The following is an 18,931-nucleotide window of genomic DNA, read 5'->3' as shown; positions in this document are numbered from 1 at the left end:
AATGAGTGAAACCATATGATAATTGTCTTTCTCTGCTTGACTTATTTCACTTAGCATTATCTCCTCCAGTGCTGTCCATGTTGCAGCAAATGTTGAGAAATCATTCTTTTTGATGGCTGAGTAATATTCCATTGTATATATGGACCACATCTTCTTAATCCAGTCATCTGTTGAAGGGCATCTCGGCTCCTTCCACGATTTAGCTATTGTGGACAATGCTGCTATGAACATTGGGGTGCATATGGCCCTTCTCTTCACTACGCCTGTATCTTTGGGTAAATACCCAGTAGTGCAATGGCTGGATCATAGGGTAGCTCGATTTTTAACTTTTTAAGGGACCTCCACACTGTTTTCCAGAGTGGCTGTACCAACCTGCATTCCCACCAATGTAGGAGGGATCCCCTTTCTCCACATCCTCTCCAACAATTGTTGTTTCTTGCCTTGTCAATTTTGGCCATTCTAACTGGCGTAAGATGGTATCTCAGTGTGATCTTCTAATTATTCTATCAATTATCGAGAGGGTGGCCTTGAAGTCTCTAACTATGATCGTGGATTTGTTGATTTCTTTTTTCACTTCTTTCAGTTTTTGCTTTACAACATGTTGCAACTCTGTTATTGGGTGCATTCACATGGAGGATTGCTATGTCTTCTTGGCGACAGAACCTTTTATCATTATGTAATGTTCTTCTCTGTCTCTGGTAATTTTCTCTGATCTCAGGTCTGCTTGATCTGATATTAACATAATTACAGTTGCTTCCCTTTGATTAATGTTTGATGGTTTACTTTTTCTCTACCTTTAACCCACATATATCATTATATTAAAGTGTTACCAACATACCATTGGGTCATCCCCCCCCCCACTCTGCGCATGTATTTTCATTAGCCTTTCTAGACCATTTATATTAAATGTAATTTGGTACATTAAGGTTTAAATCTGTTTTCTGTTCACTATGATTTCTGTTTTTCTGTTTTCTTTTCCCTGACTTCTGGTTGCTTACTTAAAAATTAAAAATAATTCCGTGTTGAGATACCTGTGGTTCTTTTTAGTATATCTCTTTGTGCAGCTTTATAATGGTCATTCTAGATAATATATCATATATTCACAACTTAGTCTTCTCATGTTGACATTTTACCCACTTAAGTACAGCATGGAAAACTTCTTTCTTTTACGTCCCTTTCCCTTTCCCCTATATATAATGTAGTTTCTTAAATATTACCCTTTACATGCTTTGACATCTACATTTCAAATTGTTATAATTTTTGTTTCAAATATCAAATATAACTTAGAAAACTAACTAGGAGCAGGAAAATTTACTGTACATGCCACATTTTTTTTATCTTTCTGTATTATCTTTCTTTTTGATGTTCTAAGATTTCTTATCATTTGATTTTGTTTAGAGAACATCCTTTACCATTCTTTTAGGATAGATTTCTTGGCAAAAAAAAATTATCATAGTTTTCCTTCATCTGAGAATGGCTTGATTTCCTTTTCACTCCTGAGGATGTTTTCAGAAAGTATAGAATTCCCAGTTGACGGTTCTTTATGTTTAGCTCTTGAAAAATACTGTGGTGCTTCCTTCTGGCCATCATTGTTTCTATGAGAAATCTACTGCCACTGGGATGGTTTTTCTTTTGACAGGTAAAGCATAATTTCTCTGTCTTCTTTCAAGAGTTTTTTCCTTTGTCTGTAGTTTGCGGAAACTTCACTAGAAAATGTTTTGGCATGGAATTCTTTGGGTTTATTCTGCATGTAGCTTACTCAGCTTCTTGCTGAGTTTGGGAAGTTTGAAATCATATTTCCTTAAATATTTTTCAGCCTCACTCATTTTATCTTCTCCTTCTGGGGTTCTAACAATACAAATCTCTTGTTATACTCCCACAGGTTCTTGAGGTGTTCTTTTGTTTTTGTTTTTTTATTCCTTTTGGCCTGATTGATCTCTGTTGTTTATATTGATAATTTCTACTGTTCTCTTTCAAAGGTCACAGATTCTTTCCTCTTTTTTAAAAATTTATTATTACATTTTTTACAAATTTCATTTGGTTGCTCTTCATATTTGACATTTTGCTCTTTAATTTCTGACATTTTGCCTCTTGTTGAGACTTCCTATTTTTTCCATTTGTCCATTTGTGTTTATAAATGCTCCCTGAAGCATTTTCATTACGGTTGCTTTAAATAACGTGTCAAATATATATATATATATATATATTTTTTTTTTTTTTTCATTTCAGACAGGGAATAATTTATTCAAACCCATCAGAGAAATGGACATCTTGGGTCTGTAACAAAGTGTTGCATTTTAAAGTACAGGTAAATAATTGTATATGAGAGTATACATTGATACATAAAAATTAACTATCAGAGCACAACTTATCAATGTTCAAAACAGAATTAGCTTCCCTGTAAAAGAAGCACCTTTGTAACAAGGGTCACATTTCACCATCTGGTTGGCTGGCTCAAAACATGCATTGGTGATTCCTGCTATAGAAAGCCATTCATGGCAGGCTTTCTCAGCAGAGGTGATGGGGCATATGCGGCCAGAGGGAAGTGAATGTAGGGATAGGTCACCAGGTTGGTCTGGAATTCTATCAGATCAACATTCTGGGCTCCATCAAATCTGAGAGAAGCCGTGATCTTCTGCTTCACAGGGCACAATTTGACCGATCAACCTCTGTAGGTTAGTGTAGGTTGGGTGTTCAATATTGAGGTTTCTAGGATGGATGTCATAGATGGTCTCATTGTCTACCATGAGGACACAATCAGAGTCCTCCAGGGTGGTGTGGGTAGTAAGGATGACTTGTAGAGCTCAGTTACAGCTGTAGGACCCTGGGGGTCTGAGTAAATGGAGAACTGCAGCTTGGACTTCTTGTCATAATTGACAGAAAGATGTTCCATCAGAAGCGAGGTGCACCCAGGACCAGTTCCCCCTCCAAAGCTATAGAAAACCAAGAAGCCCTGAAGACCTGTGCACTGGACAGTTAGTTTCCAAATTTGGTCCAAGACAAGGTCAATGATCTACTTGCTGATAGTGTGGTGCCCTCGGGCATAGTTATTGGCAGTATCTTCCTTGCCTGTGATGAGCTGCTTCGGGTGGAAGAGCTGGGGGTAGGTGCCAGTGAGAGCTTCATCAATGACTGTGGGTTCCAGATATACAAACTCTGCCTTGGGTGCATGCTTGCCAGCACCCATCTCACTGAAGACAGTGTTGAAGAACTCATCTCCTCCCCCAGTAGTCTTGTACCTCGGCATCTGACCATTGGGCTGGATGCCATATTCTAGGCAATAGAGTTCCCTGCAGGCATTACCAATCTGGATACCAGCCTGGTCAACATGGATGGAAATGCATTCACGCATAGTTGCTGCTTTGTGGCTGTTGAGCAGATGGAGGAAAGGAAGAGGAGAGATTGTTGTTTCTTACATTGCTATTCTCAGACGGTCAGTGTAAGAGAACCTTTAAAAACCGTGTCGGATAGTCCTAATATCTATGTCACCGTGGTGTTAGAATCTGCTTGTGGATTTTTCTCACTCAATTCTAAGTCTCTTTTCTCTGCCTTGCTCTTGCTGAGGGGGGCATGGGGTAGTGGTGAACATCTTGACTCCAGTAGCCCATCTGTGAAACCACCCCAGCAGGGAGGGAAAGGCTATCACATGGCCCCTGAATGGGGGGTAGAGGTTCACTCTCCTGTGTGATCTACACCGACATTATAGAGCCTGGGAATATTTTGCTATAGCCTGCCAAGGGTAGAAGTCCAGGCACCATGTGACCTTGGCTAGAAGGAGTGGGAAAAGGACTACAGTTTTTCTTTGGTGTTTGTCTGGAGTAGGGCAATTATTGTCTAAAAGTATTGATTTGGTAGGCTCCCTCTTTCCTATCTTTTGGCTAGAAAGAAAACACTTCTTCCCAGGTCTTTTTTTTTTTCCCCTGCACCTGTTGACATTTCCTAGCTTCTCTAGCACTCTGTATGGATGTATAAGACAAAAATAAAGAACAAAACAAAACCCAAAAACCCAAGACTACCATCACTGTGTTGTTCCTTGTGTTCCAAGGTCCTTAGCTGGTCTACCTTCTTTATCAAATCCCTTTCAGAATCTTCCTTCATTTGTTTAATACATAATGTTTAGTCATTCTTAGCAGAAGGAAGGAAGAATCAGAAGTCATTCTTAGCAGAAGAAGAACGAAAAAGCATATCTATCACATCTTCTTGGAACCAGAACATTCAAGTATTCTATTTATAATCACAAAGAGTTCATTCTTGTTCTGCTTGTTTCTTTCTTTCTTTTTTTTTTGGAACATCTTATTTCATATCTTGTCTCTCTGATGACAGTAATTATAGTTGACTTTTTTTAAGTTGTCCTTTCTTCAGACAATTTTCTATATTTATTCTAGTTTCTTTAAATTCTTCTCCCTTTTCTGTTATTCCACATTAAAAATTCTGGGTATCTTCTTAATATATTTGTAATTTATTTTCATATTATGTCATAAGCATTTTCCATATCACTACACATCTTTCATGACTATAATTTATACACATATTTCTAATTATAATTTAATACCAATTTCTCTACTTGTTCATTTCTTATCCCCATGGCTATTTTAGAACCTATAGCATTCTTCATTTCATATTTTTAGACTTAATTTTTTTAGAGTAGTTTTAGGTTCACAACAAACTTGAGATCAAGGTACAGATATTTTCCATATGTCCTTCCCCTACACCTGAATAGCCTCCCCCGTTATCTTCATTTCTCCTCAACATGATGCATTTGTTACTAAGGATGAACCTACACATCATAATCACCCAAAGTTCAGAGTTTACCTTAGGTTTCACTCTTGATGTTGTACATTCTATGGGTTTGTACAAATGTATAATGACATAGTTTCACCATTATACTATACACAGTAGTTTCATTGCCCTAAAAGTTCCCTATCCTCTATTTATTCATCCCTACCTTGTCCCATAACCTCTGGCAACCACTGATCTTTTTATTGTCTCCACCATTTTGTCTTCCAAAATGTCATATAGTTAGAATAATACAGCATGTAACCTTTTCAGATTGATTTATTTCACCCAGTAATATGTATTTAAGTTTCCTCCATGTCTTTTCACACTTTAATACATCATTTCTTTTTAGCACTGAATAATATTCCATTTTCTGTATGTATCAGAGTTTGTTTATCCATCACCTACTGAGGGACAACTTGGTTGCTTCCAAGTTTTGGCAATTATGAATAAAACCACTATAAATATCTGTGAACAGATTTATGTGTGGACATAAGTTTTCAGCTTGTCTGGGTAACTACCAAGGAGCAAGACTGCTGGACTGTATGATAAGAGTATGTTTAATTTTGTAAGAATCCACCAAACTATCTTCTCAAGTGGCTGTACCATTTTTCATTCCCATTAGGAATGGGATGAGAATTGCTGCTGTTCCATATCCTTACCAGCATTTGGTGTTGTCAGTAATCTTGATTTCAGGCATTTTAATAAGTGTGATTCATTTAATTTCCATTTCTACGATGACATATGATGTGGAGCATCTTTTTATATGCTTATTTTTATATCTGTCTATATATCTTCTTTAGTGAGGTGTTTGCTAAGGTCTTCGGCCATTTTATTGGGTTGTTTGTTTTCTTACTGTTCAGTTTTGAGAGTTCTTTGTATATTTTGGATCACGTCCTTCATCAGTTGTCTTTTGCAAATATTTTCTCCATTCTGTGACTTGTCTTCTAATTTTCTTGACATTGTCTTTCACAGGGAAGATTTTGATGAAGTCATGTTTATTGGTTATATACTTCATGGATCATGTCTGGTGTTATAGCTAAAAAGGCATCACCATGCCCAAGGGCATCCAGGTTTTCCCCTATGTTATCTTCTAGGAATTTTAAAAGGGGACTCATTTTTTAAAAGTGAGACACTAAAAATTTGATTGGAATTTCTATGTAAGTGGTCAGGGCTTATCAACCATTGGGTTTTTTATAGTGTGAATATGTGAAAAGTTAGTTAAATTGAGGATAAAGCACAATTGTTGATATACAGATGTCCCTTTTTTCTGGGGTGGTTTAGATTCTCTAGTCCTTAGATGCTGTGCCTTAGTTAAGGTAAGCCATAATCTTAACTACTTAACATTCTAAAAATGGATACAGCAAGAGAGCTGGGTGCCCAAATATCTATGTAGATTTTCACTTAATCTTTATCTTCAACACGTTTCTTTTCTTCCCCACATCTTCTCCATGCCTTCTCTCATGTCTCCTGGTTACACTGTCTCTCATATCACCAAAGTCTCTAGGTCTGCTCTATGTCTAATCTCCCACCTACAGAAGGGATAGTTTACTGGTCTAAACATTTCATATCCATATTTTCAACCAGTTCTTATGGTTTCAACTTAGCCCCTGGCCTATTACTCCTGGGGTAACCTGGGATTCCAATCCCTGAGCATTTGGGGGATTCTACGGGAAAAAGTAGATTTGCCTTTTATTAGTATTAATCTCTGTAGTGACCCAAGTTATAAATCTCCTCCATTAACTGAGCAAGTGATTGCTCTTTCATCTCATTTATATCTTGCGAATTGTTAGAATTACTTATCTATTATCTCTTCTCCTTTTCTCTTCGTCTTTGTGAATTTTTTTTTCTTACTGACATTTTAATGGAATTTAAAGAAGAAGAAATAAGTATGTGTGGTCACTATGCCATATTAAGAAGTCTTATACTACCAGTATTTACATCTATAAGATTTGCACTATATGTTAAAGGTCCCTATTGGGTCACTACATAGTTGATACTGTATGGTAAGTGAGGTTGATTAGCTGTCATTTTCCTAACTTACCTGAATACTTCAGTATATTTTCTTAATGTTCTATGTTTGAAACTATTATACTTTAATCATATATTAAAAGCTATTCATGCCAAGACTCATGAATAATATAATCACTAATACATAATTGCATTTTTACCTTCAAAGGGCCAAGTAAACTTCAAACAGACAATGGTAGGCTAAGACTCTAAGTTCATTTAACAATAAATTTATTAAAATGAGGAAAGACAAAACCATGACTTACTAATCAATTTTGAATTTGTCTTGGTAATCATAAATTATAGTGACAGGTCACTAAATTTTTTTCTCAGGCTTCATTTTTTATTAGTAGTTTGAACTACTGAATTCATATATTTGTACTATATAAGGTGAGTAAAAATAAAATACTCATTTTAAATGATAGTTCATTGATTTGCACATAATCCTACTTAGTTCTCACTAGCCTATGGATTCAATGAGCCTATTTTAATTTAAATGCCCAGATCCTGCTGTTTTATTTCCCCTAGTTACCTATTCAAAACTCAAGCCCTCTTTAAGGTAACTTCTCCCATCCCTTCAAATTTTGCTGAGCTATTTCTGGAGCTGAATCATCTGTCCATGGTATCAATGTGCATCATTGCTCCTTACCCCCTTAGCACTGCTTCCTTCATAAACCATCTCTTCTGATCCAAGCTCAGTTTGGAATCCCAGCTCGCTTTGGCCATTTTAAGACTTTACCAACCACTGTTATTTCTATGTGCCTTTGAAACTTACCTTGAGGCATGTTCTGTCCTTCTGTTAGTTGCTACAACCCAGTGTCACTGCTAATGCTTGCTTTTGCAGCTTCTGATTTAGTGTTGATGATTACCACTACTGCACTGGTCCAGGGTCCGCGCTGCACCACCTCTGACTTCTGCCATTCTGACAACCCATGGGTGCATTGAGAGCACTTTATGATTCCAAGGGGGAATGCTGTGTGCTTTTTAACATGCTGCAGTGTTTAATAAACACCTCTCTGGTTTCACTCATGGGTATTTTTAGTCTGAGGCTAGAACACATATTTTAAGTGGCAGTGTCAGAACAGAATCCAGTCCTAGAACTTAGACCTTGTGATCCTAATTCTCATATGCCAGTGGTTTTCACCTGGAGATAATGTTGCACCCCCACTCTTCCCAGGGGATATTTGTCAATGTCTGGAAACACTTATGGTTGTCACTGTTCCATTTGGTGGGTAGAGGCCAGGGATGCTCCTAAATGCTCTATGAAGCATAGGTTAGCTCAGCTCTCCACAAGGAATTATCCATCTCTGTGATGATATGGGTGGACCATACAACAATATGGATGGATGGACCTAGAGAGTATGCTAAGTGAGATAAGACAGAGAAAGACAAATACCACATAATCTCACTTATGGGTGTCATTCAAAAACATAATAAATGAATAAACAAAGAAAAAGCCGAATCAGACCTATAAATACAGATGACAAAATGCTGGTTATCAGAGGGGAGAGAGGTTGGGGTATGGGCAAACTGGGTGAAGAGGAGTTGGAGATACAGGCTTCCAGTGAGGGAATGAGTAAGTCAGGGAATAAAAGGTAGAGCATAGGGAATATAGTCAATGCTATTGTAATAGTGTTCTATGGTGATAGAGGGTAGCTACACTTGTGGTAAGCATAATGTAACATATAAACTTGTCAAATCACTATGTTGTACACCTGAAATTATCATAACGTGTCAACTATACTCAAATAATAATAATAATAATAATAATAATAATAATAATGTCAATTGCATCAGGATTGAGAAAGCCTGTCATGAGGAATACAATGGAATGGGCAGGCACACCACAGTTATGACAAAGAAATCCTGAGAACTCTAATCTCTCTGTGGATGATTCGGATTTTTTTCTGCAGAAATAAAAGCTTTAGAGAAGTTCTGAAATGAATTCACAGTATACCTAATTTTTAAATACTGGAATGTTATAACCAGTTTCCCACGTAAGAATGGCTACAGAATTTGTGGAACGACATGAGGGAACATACAAATCTAAATCCTAACTTTTTAGCAGGTTTATTTCATACTAATATTTGCCTGGTGAAAAGATTTTCTTTGGTTTTAAAAATAAACTCAAACAAAGGGAGGTAACTGTGGGTTAAGATGATATGATCTAGACTAATATACATCCTTCCAGCTGTCTATGAAGGTGTAAATTTTTTACAAGTATGAAAATGTCCAAGAGCAATAGAAACAAAGGTTAACAAGAGACCTCCTGGTAGCATCTGAAAGAATTTCTGATAAATGGGAATGAATTGAGATTAAAAGCCACCAAATCTGAGTTAGAAGACCCTGGCTGAATAGGAAGCAATTAAATAAACCTTTAGCTTTCTTTTACTGTTTGGGATGGTTAGGGAGCACAGTGGCTACACCAAACAGAAATCTGAGAGTTCCCATGCCACTTTCGCCCACAGCCATGATGTGAAAAATAAACTGTGAGACAGCCAGAAATATGTCTTCTTTCACACTCTCATCTCCACCTACTTCAATCTTTTGTATTTCCTTTCCATCCATAACTTCCATATGTAGTATTGGAAGAGGAAGGGAGGATGATAGCATTTTACATCCTGAAATGTATATATACAGCAATGCAAATACTAAGGGTGGAGGCAGACTTTCAGGGTGAGTCTCAGAAGGACTGCACACTTCCAGTTCTCTCCCGTATTGTATCTGGACAAAGAAATGCATGAAAATGCTTCTTTGGCAAAGAATTTGGCTATCTCAACCTTAGCAGGCTGAAATTCTGCTCAAAAGTGTCATGCTTGGTGAGTTCTTGTTTGATAATACAAACTGTATTTAGGGATGTTAAGAGCAATCTTCCACTTATCTCAGATGTGAGAAGGGAGATCATGAGACATCTAAGTAAACAGTGAAGGCTCAGGACGTTGTCTGTTGACATGCCTGGGGAGAGGGTAGGTGGCTTGTATTAGTTTCCTATTGCTACTTGCCACAAACTTAAAGGTTAAAAGCAACACACATTTATTATCTTAATCTCAAGATCAGAAGTCTAATGTGTGTTTTACATGGCTAAGTTCAAGGCGTTGGCAGGGCTGCACTCTTTGTGGAGTTTCTATGGGATAATCCATTTACAACTCTTTTTCAGCTTCTAGAGGCTGCCCACATTCCTTAGCTCATGGCCCCCTTCCTGCATCTTCAGAGACAGGAGTGGCTGGTCAAGTCTTCCTCATGCTATATCACTTTAGTCCTCTGCTTTTGCCTTTATATCTCCTTCTCTGACACTCACTCCCCTACTCCCTTCTTTTTCTTATAAGGATACTTGTGAATACAATGGGCCCATCTGGTAATCCAGAACAATCTATCACAAGATCCTTAACCAATTCATATCTGCAAAGTCCTTTTTACAAGGTGACATATTCATAGGTCTGGAGAACCAGGACTTGAATATCTCTGGGGGCCATCGAATGCCTACTACATAGCACTTCACTAAAGAAAAACTACACTAACAGAAAACCTGCAAGTTGTGGCATGTAAATTAGTCTACCTGAAAGAGAATCCAATAAGGAGAATTAAATGTGAATTCCTATTTCTCCTCGCTATAGGAAGAATTAGCACTGCTTCCCTCAGCACTCATCCTGCTCCTTCATGCTATCTACCCATGCGAGGCTAGACAGCGCTTACAGATGTACAAGATAATCTGTGGACACAAAACAGTCACAAATAGCTGGTTCTGGCTCAGACTACATGCAAAAAGATTCAAAAGCAACATTTCATCTGTACTCTCTCTAGACTTTCCTTTTACTTCCCTTCACTGGTTTCTCTACCCAAGATGCTTTCCAACTTGTCCCTTTAGCTCTTCTTGTTCCTTTTTTTTTTTTTTAATAGCTTTTGAGAATCTACACTGTGTCAAGTATTACTCCAAATACTTTACAGGTATTATCTGATTTAAATCTCTCAACAATATATGTGGTAGTATTCTTATCAGACACAAATTAGAGACACTTTCCTTTCCACTCTGTCATCCCTGGTAGATGAGCCCAGCAGAGATGGCATTCTCCTGGCCTGTCCAACAAGGAAGAACAGGATCAGATACCAGGCACAGTGCTGATACTAAGTGTATTAAATAAATTGAATGAAACATCAATGTTTTATTTATTTTTTTTCCTGATAAGACTGAGATGGTGGGGCAGAGTTGGATATTTCTATTTCAGTTAAAATTCTTATCAGTCTCAAATTCTATCAGTAGATGTCACTTAATCGGAAATGGAAAAAAGCTTGTGACTACCCTTAAGAAACATCAGAAACTAATGTCTTCATCTGTCAGTGTAATTGTCAATTTGTCAGTATATATACAAACTCAAACCTAAGAGAGTCTGGAAACCCTAGCAGAACATGGAAGATGACAGCAAGGCAGAAAGAAAAGACCCTTGTTTTAGAAAAATAAATCACAGTACTTTTCCCTAGTGCCATTCTTTCTGCACATTTGTTCTACTTTTACTGACTTCCTGGTCTTTGGTTTCTGCTTGTCTATACATGCAGTGTGAATCTGAAGAAATGAGGAACAAAAACCACTTAGTGGCAGACAAACCTGGGTTCTAGTCTTGGCTTTGCCAATTACTGGGTACCATGCAAGCACCTTCTTTCTTTGCATCAGTTTTCCCATTTGTAAAATGGAAAGAAAATGGCCTGTCTTGAGGGGTTATTTTTGAGGTTTGGTTCATGTTACAGAGTAGATGGCCAATAAATGCTAAATTATTTTGCTGATATTATTTTTGATATTGCTATTGTAATGACATTCAACTCAGTGTATTTGAGGAATTAATAAGTAAATATGTTGAGAGTTTTCAGAACAATGCCAGGCCAAAAAAAAATTCATTTCATATAAAATTTAGCTATTAGTACTTTTTTTTAGCAATTATTATTTCATTAAATCAGCTTATCTTTGCTTCATGGTTTCTGACTACCTTTTAAAACCAGTTTTCCCATTTCTCATCTAAGCAAGTATCCAGACTTTTTTATTCAATATCACTGCTTTGTAATACTGGCCTGCTTCTCCTGATATTATTTAACACCTTTGACATGATCAATTCCATCTAAGCTCGTAACATATAAAAACACCCTTCCACCTAAATAGCCTCCTGGAATTAGCTTGACCTCTGCTGACTCTCCTTTGTTCCACCATAATGAACATTCCAGTATGACAATACCCTAGGCCCTATGAATATTATAAAATCATAAAGCCAAGACATGATTTGAGAAGTTGTTGCTCTGTGCACAAAAATACTTCTCTATATCTTATTCTCAATTGTGATAGTCTAGAGCTGGGAATGTCAAATATTTTCTGTAAAGGGGCCAAATACAAAATATTTCAGACTTCGTAAGGCCAGACAATCTGTGTGGTAACTGAGATACAAATAGAGAAGCAGCCATTAAAATACGCAAATAAACAAGTGTGGCTGTGTACCGATAAGTATTTACAAAAGTAAGTGACAGGCTGGATTTGACCCACAGACCATACAAGGTTTATCCCTGTCTTAGATCATGCATTTTTCATCAGGCGTGATACTACCCACAACAGGGTATAAATTGGATCTTGGGTGGCAGCAAAAATTCTTACTCTTTATGTACAAAGTACAGATGATACACATATAGTACAAAAACAGATTCTGGCTTGAGAAATGTCACCAAAAATTCATGTCTACTCAGAACCTGAATGTGACTTTATTTGGAAATAGGGTCTCTATAGGTGTAATCAAGTTAAGATGAGGTCATACTGGATTTAGGTTGGGCCCTAATCCAATGACTGGTGCATTTGTAACATGATGGAAGTTTGGCTGGAGACAAGCACAATGGGGAGACGGTGTTAAAGACACACAGGGAGAATACTATATGATTGAAGTGATGTTTCTACAAGCCAAAGAATGTCAAGATCGCTGGTGACCGAAAAAAAAAAAAAAAAAGCTAGAAAGAAGCAAGAAAGATCCTTCTCTATAACCTTCAGAAAGAGCATGGTCCTGCCAGCAACTTGATATCAGATTTCTAGCCACAAGAATTTTGAGACAATAAATTTCTGTTGCTTTAAGCAATTTGTGTTAATTTTGTTATGGTGGCCCTAGAAAAGTGATACCACAGATACACAGAATACCTATGGTATTAAAATTTCATAGGAATATGAAGGTGATTATAGGAAAATATTTTAAAAGGCTCCCAGGGGTTGATAAATTAAAAAAAATGTTGAAAATCATTGCTGTAAATATACTGTTTTGTTGACCAGTTTGATAATATGACTACATAACATGACTACCAGAGATTAATCTTGGGAAGACCTCCACCACACTACCTGTTACTTCAAGTAGTGTCAAGCGGGTTCACCTATAAGTCCTTGCTAAAATTTCACTAGTCCTTTTTTTTCCCTAAACAAGTGAACACACTTTTAAAAGTGCCTATTTGCCAAGCTAGTACTTTTCTTACCAAAATACTGTTATTTTCCGATATAACCATTTCATGTTAAGTCTGGAATCAGAAAATCAGCAATTATGCCTTTTTCTATCTAAGTGGAATGAGGTCATATGTTTAAATAATAACAATGACAAAAACATAATTCATTAGTACCACAGTTGGTTCTAAATGAAAAAAAAAAAAGTAACCTCTTCTTTGTTTAAAAATTGTTTTAACATCTTCATCAAATTTGCCCTGAAGCAAGATTACATAAAGACAAGGTGAAAAGAACAATCCAGAAAAGACATGGAGAATTCTGACTTATGTAACACTTAATAAATTTTCAAATACCTATCTAAACAAATCTTTGTAATTTTTCTTAACCATTCCATAATAGAACCTTCTGGACTTAAGCATGTCTATATGATACATCATGCTATGGCTCTGTTGAAATCAATTTTACATTCAGAAAAAAATATATACAAAACTGACCAAGGCATTGACTGAGAGCTTATAAAGTATGAGAAAATCTCTTTTGACAGAAAACTACCTATTTTTTAAGATTTTTTTAAGTTTTATTATTGACAGACAATGTTAAATTTAAGTGTGCAACATAGTGATTCAACAGTTTAATACATTATTCAGTGCTCACCATGATAAATGTAGTTAATATCTGTCACCATAAACAATATTACAATACCATTAACTATATTTCCTATGCTGTACTTTTCATCCTTGTTACTTGATTTATAACAGGAAATTGCTACCCCTTGATCCTTTTCCCCTAAGATGGAGTAAATATACACAATGGAATATTACTCAGTTTTAAAAGAGAATGATCTTGCCATTACAACACCATGGCTGGAACTAGGTGTCATATTAACTGAGATAAATCAGTGAAAGACAAATGCCATATGATTTCACTTACTATGGAATTGAAAACAAACAAAACAAAACAAAACAAAAAGAAAGAAAAGAAAACAGAAACTCATAAGGACAGATGAGAAACTTCTGGTAGCCAGAGGGGAGAGGATTGGAGGGATGTGAAAATTAGGTTTAAAGGATAAAGAGGTAGCAACTTCCTTGTACAAAATAAATAAGCTACCTATTAATACAGTTAAGGTTCAGGCATTTATCAAATTTATTGAGATTTATTACTTTCATATTATGTGGGCTTTTTTTTTCAAATTTTACCAACTTTTATGACTTTATGTTTAAAAAGATAGCTATCCAATTCTGAAGGATGCCTGTTTCCTTCAACAACTTCAATAAGTTCAACAGAATCTTTTCCTCAGCCACCATTTTGATTCTATGTTGATAGCACCCAATGATTTGCAATGCAGGTAACTATGGCCGAGCCATTAGGACAACCTATCAGTTTAAATGCTTTAGGCTGTTGGCGTCAGAAATCCTATAAAGAGTAAAGCAAGCAGGCAGGTATTTTTCTTGATATAAAAAGAACTGTGAGGTTAGTTTACTGCTGGTCTTGATTGAACATCTCAACAATGCCACCAGGGCTGGAATTCTTTGTATCCTCAAAGGCTGGCTTTCAGTCTTCATGTAGGTCACAAGATGGCTGCAAAGCTCCAGATACCATATTTGTGTTCAAGCTCAGAATATGGGAAAAGGAATAGCACCAATACATTCTTCCTGCATCATCAGAAAATTAAAAAAACTTTCCAGAAGGCCTCCATTTCATTTGCCAGAACAGAAATCAACACAGTAACACAGATTAAAAATCACAGTAAATCAACACGGAAGGCCAAATATGATGTAGTAGATATTCTTTAGAATTCTCTTGTTTTAATTTTATGTTTACATTTACTGTAAAAGTTTTCTATACATTCATGCTCCCATGAATACTGTCACTATAACAATATGCCCCTGGATAAATGGAATGGATAGAATGTTTTTCTGTTGTTTGTTTGTTCTGTAAAATGCCTAGCTGGGTAACAGTTGCAATGAGGCTTTTTATAAAATGTTGATATTTAATAGTAAAGAATGATTGGATTTGTTCACTATATTCAAAAGTCATATTGCTAAATTTATTTAGCATAACTAAATATTTCAGTTGCTGGAAAAAGCCCTAACTCACATTTCATAGAAAGGTTGTAGCTGAAATCTGGACTCTCTTAGATGTTCATTTATTAATTCATTTGATAAATATTTATTATTTCTGTCATGGAAAATGTATCCATTTCTGGGAATAAAACTGCATAATAGTTGGTCTCTGATTTTAAGGACCTTATATTATTGGAAGCTCCATGAGGGCAGAAATTTTTTACACTTATACCATGTTTTTAATAGTTAGAATAGAAGTTCACCTTCTTAACTATCATGCTTTTTAAATAAAACTTTTTAAATTATAATTATATAGTATATTTATATATTACATATTTATATGTACTCTATATAAAATATGTAATTAATAGACCATGTTATGTACTTTTAAAAGAAACTTCAAAAATACATAACGTCCTAGCCCGAAATCTGATCATTTAAATCAGGATGTTTAGGGGTTGGACCTGGACACTGCTATTTTTTAAAGTTCCTTCTGTGTTTCAAGAACTGCTATTATAGGGGAGAAAAAAAATTGAGTACACACAACTTGTCCAAATACCATTTCAGATTCTTTATACTCTCACTTACTCATCATAAAAACTCTATAATATCAGTACTTTTAATATTTTAAAGATGAAAAAACTGAGACCAAAAGAGATTAAGTAACTTGAAAAAAGTAATATAAATGGAATGTTTTGGAGCTAGGATTTGAACTGGACAATCTGCCTCTTGTTCAGTATGTTATACTAAGTATTATGTGCCTGGCACATCATAGCCATCAGTAAGTACTTGTGTAAATGAATGTATCAAACAACAAATAATTAAATCCAAACAACCTTCAAGAATGTAAGAATGGTGCATGCCATTACAGAGATGGGTGTATAATGAGAGGCTGGGGAAGCCATCTACATCAGTTTAAAACACAAATCAGGGCTCAAGGACCAATTAAAGAATTTTCAGTACCTAGGCTTGCCTTTTTATTCCTTTCCTTAGTGATTTCAAATACTGACAATTGGCATTTAGACAGAATAGAGTTCACAGTTTTATACAGTAAAAGCTCATACTGAAAACTTTACAATATGGATATACCACGAATCTTACTTTCTCATGGGGTCTTCCTATTTTTTTAAGACTTAATGATACTCCAAGTATTATTTGAGGAAAAGAAATAAAAAGTCAAAGGTGTTAATTGCTTTTTTTTTTAATTTGTTGAATGAGAAATGCTAGGAGACTTTTTTTTTTTAAATTGGGGAGGGTATGTGTTGTGGTGAGTGCTGTGTATTATGTCAGACTTGTACCCCTAAAACAAATAATACATTATATGTTAATAATAAAAAATAAAATAAAATAAAATGCTTCCAAAATTAAAAAAAATAAATAAAATATTTTATTTTTAAGTAATCTCTACACCCAAAGTGGGACCAGAACTTACAACCCTAAGTCATATGTTCCACTGACTGAGCCAGCCAGGCACCCCACTTTTTATAAATCAACAGAAAATAATTCTAAGCCAAAAGAATAGCATAAGTACAGCAAAAATATGTGAATAAATAGCATTTTCAGAAAAAAATGCAAGAATTTAGAAATGGCTGAAAGGTGAATCACCGATGCCATGCTTGCAGAGTTCAGAGCAGTACCTAAGGAGATGTCCCCTTGGACCTGGACCCAAAGAGCTCCAGCTCTTCAGTTTCTTTTCCATTCTGCTTTCAATGAGGCTAGCTACTGAAGAAGAGAATTTGTGGGAGGCACATGGCACTCCATATTTTCCCCAGCTCTTGAGGTAAACATTCATCCTTGCCAAGGAGAGAAACACAGGACCTAGTGTTTATGTCAGAAATGTATTATATAATAACAATCAGTTCTTGGCTTTCTGCAACACCCATTTAGTCCATCAGTGCTTACTGCACAAATTTAAATAGAGATTATGCAAGTACCTACCATACAAGGATGCCAACATAAATTCCATGGTGTTTCTCAAAGCCGAGCAGTACAAGAGAAGGCATGGCTGTCAATTTAATTGCATTAAAACTGGTCTCTTTGGAATATTTTATTGGAAATAAAGAGGAAATAAAATTGTATTATCTTTGTTTTTTGGCAGAATTGTATATTATAGAAGCAATTTACCACTTATGAAGAAAGACCCAAGCCAATTTCAGAATATTTCAAAGTACTAAATCCTAGAACTTAAATCTAAGTTCCATTAACTGGTCAGTGAAGGATATAAAGAACATCAAATTATAGCCTATATTGGATAGGAAATGAGTCCTTTTTACTAATTAAATCCTGTGTCCATGGCAAAATCAATCTGCTCTTTGAAAAGGTATAAAGGACAACTAATCAACATCTATTTGCCCTTTTTACTCTTTTGATCATTGGTAACTTTTTTCTTCCAGTATGACTGTCTCTGAAAATATGTTTTACAGATATAATGGTTTACAGTTGCGCCTTAGCATCATAACACAGCACACAGACTTACAAGTATGCATCAAAATGGTATTTTAGTTCCATTTCTTTGGTCTCTTTCTGAAATAACCATAAGTGCATTCTTTATCTGTCTTCAGTAAAGCATTTAGCTACACAGGTGCAGACTCACCAAGGAATTTCATGACAGAATGATAGGAACATCAAAAGGTAAGACTCTACATTTTTTCATAATACCCTCAAAGATTTTCTTCATCTACAAAATACAATCTCATAAAGAAAGCAAGCTCAATGGCTCAAGCCATAGGTTATGCTCTTGTATTGCTCTCAAAATACGAGGAGCTAGCAGACAAATGTAGTAGCAATAACTTATTTTTAAAGCATAGATAACATGTGATTTTCTTACATTTTTTTCCAAAAGAAAAAATCAGCTGAGATTTCAGGGCATGGATTGAAAGCTTTTTTCTCCTGTTGGAAATATAATGTAGAAATTGAGCCAGGCTTGTGCCAACTAGGACAAACCCCAACTCTTAGGTAAATAGCTTCTTTTTTTTTTCCACAAGGCTAGATGTTAAAAAAATGCAAGTACCTATTTTATATAAATATGAATATATTAGTACATTTGCATTAAGCATATATATATATATGTATATATATATACACACACACATATCTATCTATCTATCTATCTATCTATCTATCTATCTATCTATCTTGGCAACTGGTACCACAGATGGCTGTCATGTTATTTCATAAAAGTGCCTGATTTGTCCTCTTTCTGAAGGGTGAGGTGTCCCTTATGGTTGGATGACTCCAATATATGTTGACTCGTTCAACAGGAGAGTTAAATAAAATAAAACTTTACCCACACTATGCCTTTGACTTCGAATTCCATTTTCTAACCCTTGAAATTTCAGTGAAAAATGTTCTTTTTCTCCTGTGCTGTCAGGGAAACCTTACTGCAGTTACGTTTCTAACAACTGGTGCTGCTTCAGTGACAGGGTCTTGCTGATGGAATCATTCTAACTGGGCTGGAAGGCATGGCCTCTGGGCCTTTGTGCTCATTTGCTTGGTGACCCCTCAACGAAGGGTGATGAATTGCTTGTTACTTTTCAAGTTTTGCAGAGACAGAGACTACCGTAAGCTCTCGGGAGCCGGTTTGAAGTGAAGTGATTTTAAAATCACCATAACTAGCTTATGAAAAATGAGTTTT

The 18,931-nt window shown here is 35.9% G+C and overlaps 1 pseudogene; it reads right to left on the bottom strand.

Moving 5' to 3' along the window:
- Nucleotides 1-2,378: 2,378 nt before the first annotated feature.
- On the bottom strand, nucleotides 2,379-3,352 carry LOC100470713 (annotated as a pseudogene).
- Nucleotides 3,353-18,931: the final 15,579 nt, after the last annotated feature.

This window comes from Ailuropoda melanoleuca, chromosome 15 (assembly GCF_002007445.2).
Source record: "Ailuropoda melanoleuca isolate Jingjing chromosome 15, ASM200744v2, whole genome shotgun sequence".
Classification (NCBI taxonomy): Eukaryota; Metazoa; Chordata; class Mammalia; order Carnivora; family Ursidae; genus Ailuropoda; species Ailuropoda melanoleuca.
This window is presented reverse-complemented; position numbering and strand designations above follow the sequence as displayed.